A 9,258-nucleotide genomic window follows, 5' to 3' on the forward strand; every position below is an offset into this window, starting at 1 on the left:
TTTCATTACAGTATCTTAGTTGTTCACTGATTGCATTCTCATATGTGCCTTGACCAGAGTTGGGGGCTCCTACAGAGCGAGTGACCCCTTGCTCAAGCCAGGGACCTTGGACTCAAGCCAGCCACCATAGCATCATGTCCATGATCCCATGCTCAAGCCAGCAACCCCATGCTCAAGCTAGTGAGCCCGCACTCAAGCCGAATGAGCCTGTGCTCAAGCTGGCAACCTTGAGGTTTCAAACCTGTGTCCTGTGCGTCCCAGGCCAAAGCTCTATCCACTTCACCACCACCTGGTCAGGTTATCTTTGTACATTTTTAAATTATTTCTACCTCTTGTGCCTCTGTTTATTTGAGTTACTATTTTTTCATTATTTTGTTTGGGCCAACATAGAGTTTTTAGTAAACATGAGCCACAATCTGCTACGTCCAAGAATATACAGTTCTCCATATATTGGTCCAAATTCTTCAGAATCTTCCTTTCATTGTGAAAATACCTTTTCCACATATAAAGATAGCCATCTCAAGACTGAGCTTTATAACAGCAAAAGAAAATGGACTGTCTTCATTTTCTGAAACACTGAGCAATTCTCCCTCTCCCCATCAGTTCACATGATCATCAAATCTTAATAGGAAAAGAATTTGACTATTTTAGCAGTTTCATATGATTAAAGGAACCAAAGTGCTTCAATATGCTTTTATACAAATTGTGTGTGTGTGTGTGTGTGTGTATGTTCACTGATTCAATGCCCCTCTTTCCAAGTGACTTTCTGTAGAAATCCAGAGCTTTGAAGAACCTTTATAGGGGAAGAAATCAAGGCCCAGAGAGCTATCTTTGGCCTCAGAAGTTGATAAATTAGTCAGTCCAGAAATGCATTCCAGCACTCTCTCCTCCACCATGCCACCTTGGGTTTGCCAGTCTGGAAATGCATCCCAGCACTCTCTCCCCCACCGTGCCACCTTGGATTTGCCAGTCCAGAAATGCATCCCAGCACTCTCTCCCCCACCGTGCCACCTTGGGTTTGCCAGTCTGGAAATGCATCCCAGCACTCTCTCCTCCACCATGTCACTTGGGTTTGCCAGTCCGGAAATGCATCCCAGCACTCTCTCCCCCACCGTGCCACCTTGGGTTTGCCAGTCTGGAAATGCATCCCAGCACTCTCTCCTCCACCATGTCACTTGGGTTTGCCAGTCCGGAAATGCATCCCAGCACTCTCTCCCCCACCGTGCCACCTTGGGTTTGCCAGTCTGGAAATGCATCCCAGCACTCTCTCCTCCACCATGCCACCTTGGGTTTGCCAGTCCGGAAATGCATCCCAGCACTCTCTCCTCCACTGGGCCACCTTGGGTTTGCCTCATTCTCACAGGTTTTCTCTTGATACCTGGCTTTGTTCAATATTTTGTCAAACTGCTCACATAGAAAGCTGTGTTTGCTACTTCCCTAACAAAACTGTTTCCAACATTCTAATAGGTACCGAATTGCTTTCCTTGATGATACTAAAAGACTGCTCTGCCGGTGTTAACTTTCCAGTTTATCAGATAACAAATTGAGTCACCTCTGTGTTCCATGTGGCTGGGACATCCAGTTGCTGACTAATGAGAAATACAATGAAAGTCAGGGAAACAATTCTGGGGCCACAAGTCAGAGGAGCAGACATTGATTCTTTGGTACAATTCTGCTTGAACCAGTCAGGTCAAGACAATCCACCCCATTGCAAAAACCTTAACAGGAAAAGAGAGGAGAGAATTCCTTATAGCTCTCACTAGTCTTATTTTGATTATACATAGTTTTAAAATTACAAACTAAAATGAAAGAGGGAATGAGAGCAAAGAGAGAAGAGTGATTACCCCCCATGGTAAGAGAGGAATTTAAAAGCAGAACAAGAAGTCCAAATTTTGACACTTGCCAATAAAGTGCTGGCTGGCTCTCTTTCTCTCCATAAGCACGCAGGCTGCTCCAAGTAGTTGGCCACCTGTGAAATATTGCCCCATGCTGGGTTTTCATCAGGAAAAACAAACACAAGCCAAGTTTCCTCATGTGTAAAATGCAAAACACAACCTATACCTCAAAGTGCTTTGACAATTTTGCGATATAACAAATGTGAATGTACCCCAGCACAGGTCTGACAAGGAGAATGTGGTGGACACGGAACCGCACCATCCAGAGCCCACTTCAGAAAAAGGGCTAGGTGCCCCAGCTGCCAGGAGGGCTGTTGGCCTCTCCAGGGACCACTTGGGTTTCAGAGAGCCTCCTCTGCTGAGTCCAACCCTTTCCAGGGTTGCCCTCTGTCCTGGAAAGGCAGGGGTATGAAGGCCTGATTATTTGGGCCCAATTTTTGTTAGAGAGAGAGACACAGAGACATAGAAACGGACAGGAAGGGAGGGAGATAAGAAGCATCAACTTGCAGTTGTGTGGCACTTTAGTTGTTCATTGACTGCTTCTCATACATGCCTTGACCAGGGGGCTCCAACTGAGCCAGTGACCCATTGTTCAATTCAGCAAACTTGAGCTCAAACCAGTGACCTTGGGCTTCAAGTCAGCAACCTTTGGGCTCAATCCAGCAACTATGGAGTCATGTCTACGATTACACACTCAAGCCAGTGACCTTGGGGTTTCGAACCTAGGTCCTCAGTGTCCCAAGTAGATGCTCTATCCACTGTGCCACCACTTGATCAGACAACACAGGACAACATTGATGGGCCATTGTAGTCATACAGTTCCTTGTGGAGTGGGCGTAAGCTGTCACTGGGCCCTTTTCGCAGGTCAACGTCTCCCTCTGTCCTCTCCTGCTTCTTTACCTTGCTTTCCACAGGTGTTTATTCCAAGAGCACACTTAATAAACGTCCTGCCCACTGAACTCTGTCTCACAGCCTGCTTCCTGGACAACCCAACCTGCAATAGGAGAATATAGAAATAAATAGTTGGAATTTGGGGTTTAAAATGGTGTCTAGCTCTAGCTGGTACTAATACAGCTTGTCCAAACCTATTACAAAAAGATTTATAAAGCACTAGAAAAATACCCTTAAAAATTGTGACTTTCAAAACTAATTTGAGTTAGTATTACTTGGCAAGTGGGACTAGGGAATTAGACACTGGGAAAATTGACTAGGAAAAAAAATTCCAGAACAAGCTTCACTTCCTATATTACCAATTAATTTTCACAGATATTTGAGCGTTAAATCTATCTTTTTAAATTATAGCAAAATATATGGGTATTTGGCTGATTTCTGCTTCTTATGAGACATTATTTGAAGGGGAGGGAGGAGAGAGAGAGAGAGAAGCATCAATTCATTGCTCCACTTAGCTGTGCATTGATTGCTTCTCATATGTGCCCTGACTGAGGATCAAAGTCGCAACTTCAGGGTTGAGCTGGAAACTTCATTATCCCAGGTTGACACTCTATCCACTGTGCCAACACAGGTCAGGCTGCCTTTTATAAGATTTTTAAAGTAATTCTTAGTTGTTAATTTTCAATTCTGTGTATTTTTGAAAAACTTTTCAGTTGCAAAACAGAGAAAAGCAACAAACATCTCTAGTACCATCATCCAGAATTAATAATGGTGATATTTTATAATATTTTCTTCCAGTCATTTGTGAAAAATTCACACACACGGTATTTTTATCCATTTGAGTACTTGAATGTAAGTAAGCTGAAAAAGAATATGCTGGTTATTGGGTCATCCAGATATAGAAAGAAAGTCTGGAAATAATCTTATGATGGGCAATTACAAAGGCAAATAGGCAATAAAGAGCACAGCCAAGTTATGGCATAGGAGAGGTGTTAGTAGGTGCTGCCGTTGGTCCTACACCCCTACACATTAGACACCCCCACATCTGGACTCTCAATGTGGCCATTTCAACCCTGAGTGATTTTTCAACTCTTACTTAATCTTGGCTCCATTCTCTCAAGATTTATAGTCCATTCAAATAGCCTAGGTCACACTCTGATTGCCAGGGTTGGAGAGAGAGTATATCTGACCCCCTTGCAGGGGCAAAACCCTGTCTCCCAAAAAGACTCACAAAATAGAGAAGTGTCAGTTATTAAGCTATCTTTTTCTAAGCTTCAAGCCCTGTCTCCTGTGTACCACTTTGTGATACTGAGGCTGAGACTCTGTAAACCACATTTCTCCTTGACCAGCTGCTCCCTATATTGACTCTGCCAAAAGAGGACTCAAGAATACCAGAAGTAGGGAAGAAAGACAAATCAATGCTTCTTCCTATTTACTTCCTGTGCCCATCAGCACTAATCTGGTAATTCTTCTTCACCCCAGCAGTGGTGATTCAAAATACTAGTAGTAGTAGATACCAGATTGCAATTTTCCCAACACTCCCAAATGAGTTTATTGTGCTATCTTTGAACTCAAAGGCACTAACTTTAAAAAATTCCAACCAATTCCCTTTGTTCTTCCATCCCTAGGGATGATAGTCCTTAGTGTCTCCTCTGTGAGTTACCCGGTCATATTTTTATTCATTACTACTCCATTACTTGTCTTTTATTGATTTGTAAGAGCTCTTTGTATGTTCTGTATACTAATAGTTTTCAGTTTTGAATGTCTTCTGTTCTTCATCAAATCACTTTTAACTTTTCTGGGATATCATATACCAATCACTTTACATTTTGATACACAAGTTTATCAATCTTTTCCTTTATGGTGTGTGCATTTTATGTCTTGGAGAGAGCAGGGGAGAAAGAGAGAGAGCGAGAGAATAAGCTATGTGCTGATCAAGGACAAGAACATTCCAGACAGAGAGAAAAGCCAGAGGACTCCCTGAGACGGTCAAGATGTTTAAAATATTTGAGGAATAATAAAGCAAAGAGCCAGTCAGGCTGGAATTCAATGACCAGGGGCAACTGGTAGGAAATAGAGAGAGAAAGGTAAGCAGGGTAAGGGCCACTGGTGGGCCACTGCACAGAGGCAGGAAGGAGACCTTATCTTATTAATAATTTGAAAGATCATTGTGTCCTTCAGGGGACGGAACAGGTGGAGGAAGACTTGAGAGAAACCAGGGAGATTAGTTGGAAGGGACTATAGTGTCAAAGCAAGAGATAATAACTGTATATATAAGATCACTATGAACTTGTTCTTATATTCTTTCTCTTTTAGAGTATTGTTTTGCTGTTGTTGTTGTTGCTGCTGTTGTTTTAACCTTTAGGACAATAATGTAGAGAAGTTTATTTTAGGATATGATGTACGGATCTAATTTTAGTCTTTTTCCATATGGAGAGCCAATTGTCCTAATACTATTTATTGAATATAGTTGGACTTTTTCCAATTGATTTGTGAAAGAACCTATTTTATATATCAATGACTTTTTATGGAAGGGGGTGTCTCTCTTCTGTTTCATGAATTAGTCTGTTCCTATGAATATGAAAAGAATACCATTCTTTTCAAATTGTTGTGATTTTGAAATATGTCTTGATGTCTGGTAGAATGGGCCTCTCCCTTCCCTCACCACTATCTTTTGTTCTTTTTCAAAATTATTTAAGATTTTTCTGTACTTTCAATGTTTCCTATTAAATTTAGAATCAGTTGTTGTTGAGTTTCAAAAAAATCCTATAGTGGTTTTTGTTTTTAATTATGCTGAACTTACAACTTAACCTAGGAAGGATTTATATGTACAGAATATTAAGACTTTCTAAGTATAAATGTAGCAAGTTTTTCATGTATTTGGATCCTACAATAAACTTTACATTTTTTTTCCCCTTACAATCTTCCCAGGAACTTTCTAATTCATACTGTATTATAAACATCTGGTTTTTCTGATTGAGTATTCTGTTGATTAGCACTGGTGTCAAAGGACTATATTGTTAGTGTCAAAAACAAACTATTATCAAGCATAAAAAAGGCAAATAAACAAATAGAAAAAAGTGGGCCAAGACATGCACACACAATTTTCAGGAGAAACACAAATAACCAATTAACATATTGAAGTTTTGCAACCTAACTAGCAATCAAAGAAATGCAAATTCGAGCAACTCTAAGATAATCACTTTAGACCTGCCAAAGTAGACAAGTTTATTTTCAAATTTTTCTGCTTACTCTGGTTCTAAGGATAACACTAACAGGCATTGATGTGCTCTGCTGGTGAGAGTGTTAAATGAGGAAAAGAATATAGTGAAATGTTTTAAGAACTTTAAAAACTATTCATTCCTTTCCTGGCCGGATAGCTCAGTTGGTTAGAGCATTGTCCCGATGCACCAAGGTTGAGGGTTCTCTCCCCGGTCAGGGCACCTACAAGAATCAACCAATGAGTGCATAAATGAATGGAACAACAGATCAATATTTGTCTCTCTCTCTCTCTCTCTCTCTCTCTCTCTTTCCCTTCCTTTCTCTCTAAAATCAATAAATAAAAACTACTCACTAGCAACAAACTATAGAAATGATCCCTGAAAGTATAGTCTTTACTCATTAGCAATTGTAGAAATTCTGACCTTAGGAGAAACTCAAAGATTTAGGGGCAAAGGTGCTTTTCAAAGAATCATTTATGATGAAAAAAATTTGAAAGAATCTAAATGCCTGAAACCAGGGGAATAGTTAAATAATGTATGGTACAGCCACATGACGGGACGATTCAGCCATTATCATAACCATGTTTGAAAAAATTTTAATGGCTGAGAAAAATGTTTTTGATAAAATGTTAAATTAAAAAGAAACATATAAAAATGTATATCTACATTTATATGTATACAAATTAGACTAAAGAAAATTAGGCTAAAAAACACAGAATATAACAATATTTACCTCTGAATAGTGGATTACCAATGATTTATATATTATATTTTTTGTTATAGCTATCTATATTTCCCAAATTTTCTATAATATGTATGTGCTGCTTTTTTTTAGAATCAAGTCATGAAATCTTAAATAAATAATAAGTGATCAAAACTATTACAAGAGCCTGACCTGTGGCGGTACAATGGATAAAGCAACAACCTGAAGGGCTGAAGTCACTGGTTAGAAACCCCGGGCCTGCCCAGTCAAGGCACATATGGGAGTTGATGCTTTCTGCTCCTCCCCCTTCTCTCTCTTTCTCCTCACTAAAATAAATAAATAAATAAATAAATAACACTATTACAAGAAACTAGAAGTGTGAATACACCTTGAATTCTCAGTCCACTTTTAAATGTTTGTTTTATTATATGTAATAACAAATGGACCATGTCCATGAACAGACTATTCTCTGCTTGAAAGTGCCAAATGTTGCTTGCAAAAAATTAAATGACTAAGGGTTCGCATCTTAGTCTTAAGATCCCTAATTAAAGCAAGCACAGCAATGAGATCTGAGAGCTAAATTGGTCAGAAACAAGAGATTTGTCATTGTGTCTTAAAATGTATAGGATTTCTTTAAACTAGGAACTCTTTATCATTCTAAAGTATATGTGTTGCTCACTCATGCACTCAATAAATATTTACATGCATATCAGGATCTAGACTTTACCATAATGTTGGCATTTTAAGAGAGATGAGTTTGTTGTGATTTTGGCAAAAACATACATTACTTCTAAGGTTTATGTTGTGACTTGGTCCGGTGTCCGAGCCTAGCATATCCACGAATATAATCATACCCACAACCTTTCTGGGGAATGTAATTCACTCCTCCTCGCCCTTGCAGCCAGGAAAGATTTCAGAGTATCCTTTTACACTTAGGTGGAACTGCCTACCAAGATATTTTTATCGTATCCTCAAAACCACTCATCTCCTTTTCATTTGCCTTTTATACTTATAATAACTTTGACTCTTTCCTCTTTCTGGAAACAAGGAAGTTTCCTTGATATTTGTGTATTTATTTTGCTAGGAAACAAATTGGAATTAAGCCCACATTTCTATTCAGTGTCAATAAAGCTCATAAAAAGACCAGTTTCCCCCCTCGGTTTAGGCCTCTTGGTCAAATTTACTCAGCTTCCCTGTCAGCAATCCATCCCACTCACAAGCGCTGGGCTTCTCCAGAGAATAAATAACCTAGGCTGGGAGCTCTGTGACTAATCATGTTTGCCCAGCCCTCACCATTCCCTCATTAAACAGCTTTTAAAATTCAACTTCCTCTGTCTACCAGTGAGTAACTGCAATAGAGACGCTGCGTCCCAAACTCCAGTGTAAAACGGCAGCCTGCTTCACCCGTTCCTGGTGGTCTGCATAGACACGTGCACGTGTTGTCCATGTGCAATGTGTCCTCACTTAGCATTGGCCCAAATGGACACACACATTCCTGTCTGTCCCGGTCAGTAGTGTCCACATTCAAATGCAAGCCCTCGACCTGCAATTAAATAGCAAATAGGGCTGTGAAAGATTTTTATGCTCTCAAAAAAAAAAAGATGAGTCCACTTACATGAGGCACCTAGAACCGTCTAATTCCTAGAGTCAGAAAGTCGAAGCATGCTTGCCAGGGGCTCAGAGGAGGAGGAATGGGGAGTTTCTCTTCAATGGGGACACTCTCAGTTTGGAAAGATAAAAACACTTCCGGAGATGGATGGTGATGATGCCTGCATAACAATGTAAATATACTTAAAGCCACAGAACCATACACTAAAAAATGGCTAAAATGATAAATTTACATTATGGATATTTTACAACATTAAAAAAAATCTAAGTCGATAGAGGAAAGAAAATGATGAAGGAAAAGCAGCCTTGTTTCTCTCGTGTAATCCAAACCCCTCTTATCTAGATGCTGCCTCTTAACATTCCAGATGGGTGAGCTCTTAGATTTTCAGAGTTCCACCCCGGGTCAACTGGTGAAAGGGAGCTGTGAAGAAAGGGAGAGGAGAGTTGGATGTACAGGCCGCCCGTGAGAGCCTGCAAGGAAACCATAAAAAGTGCACTTCGGCTGCAGAATTCCTGCAGGCTCGCTTTCCTGTTACTGCCTTCCTAAGTCCTCGCTGGACAGATGGTTTTGTTTCTGTACTTCGTTTAGTTGTGGGGCGAGTGCCTCCCCTCATCTCCAACAGAGTTCATTCTATTTGCCCACCAGCTTCGCACACTGCGACCCTGGATGAAACCCCCTCCCCACCCCTGTCCTGCCCCAGCTGTGCCCTCCCCTAGTCCAAATATGAAGGGAGACAAGTGGGATAAGTAAATAGCAGTGAGCATCCAACTGCGTTTTTTCCAAGCCTTCCCCCCAATTCCTAAGTAAAATTCCTAAAGTAAAAAACGGAATTTTTGCTGGAAGAATTTTTTAAGTTGAGCAAATCTGCCACATTCCTTAAACGACAGCTGCGGTAAGTACAGCTACTGTGTTGTTATGCAACATTCAGCCAATATTGGC

At 40.4% G+C, this 9,258-nt stretch overlaps 1 pseudogene; it reads right to left on the bottom strand.

Annotated features, from left to right (window-relative positions):
* Positions 1–6,221: 6,221 nt before the first annotated feature.
* On the bottom strand, positions 6,222–6,401 carry LOC136317921 (small nucleolar RNA U3; annotated as a pseudogene).
* Between the last annotated feature and the right edge of the window lie 2,857 nt (positions 6,402–9,258).

This window comes from Saccopteryx bilineata, chromosome X (assembly GCF_036850765.1).
Source record: "Saccopteryx bilineata isolate mSacBil1 chromosome X, mSacBil1_pri_phased_curated, whole genome shotgun sequence".
Lineage (NCBI taxonomy): Eukaryota > Metazoa > Chordata > Mammalia > Chiroptera > Emballonuridae > Saccopteryx > Saccopteryx bilineata.